Source organism: Plasmodium inui (genome assembly GCF_000524495.1).
Source record: "Plasmodium inui San Antonio 1 unplaced genomic scaffold supercont1.19, whole genome shotgun sequence".
NCBI classification, from domain to species: domain Eukaryota; phylum Apicomplexa; class Aconoidasida; order Haemosporida; family Plasmodiidae; genus Plasmodium; species Plasmodium inui.
The window spans coordinates 225,190-225,434 of record NW_008481853.1 but is presented as its reverse complement, the minus strand read 5'-3'; positions in this window follow the sequence as shown (position 1 = coordinate 225,434).

Sequence of the window (245 nt, the reverse complement as noted above, 5' to 3'; positions counted from 1 at the left end):
GAAATGAAGTAAAAAAACGAAAAAAAAAAGGAAGAAAAGGAAAAAAAAAAATGATACCAAATCCAATTTCTTTCCATGCAGATGACTACGCTGCTTCCTTTTATCATGTAGGGGGGGGTAGTCTCTCCTAAACTGATGCCAAGTATGTATCCACACCTCGGCAAAAGTGCATTGCATCCCACTGGGGGAACTCCCTCACAGGTGAGAATCGGCGAAGAGAATAACAATGTGGCGATGCGCACCCG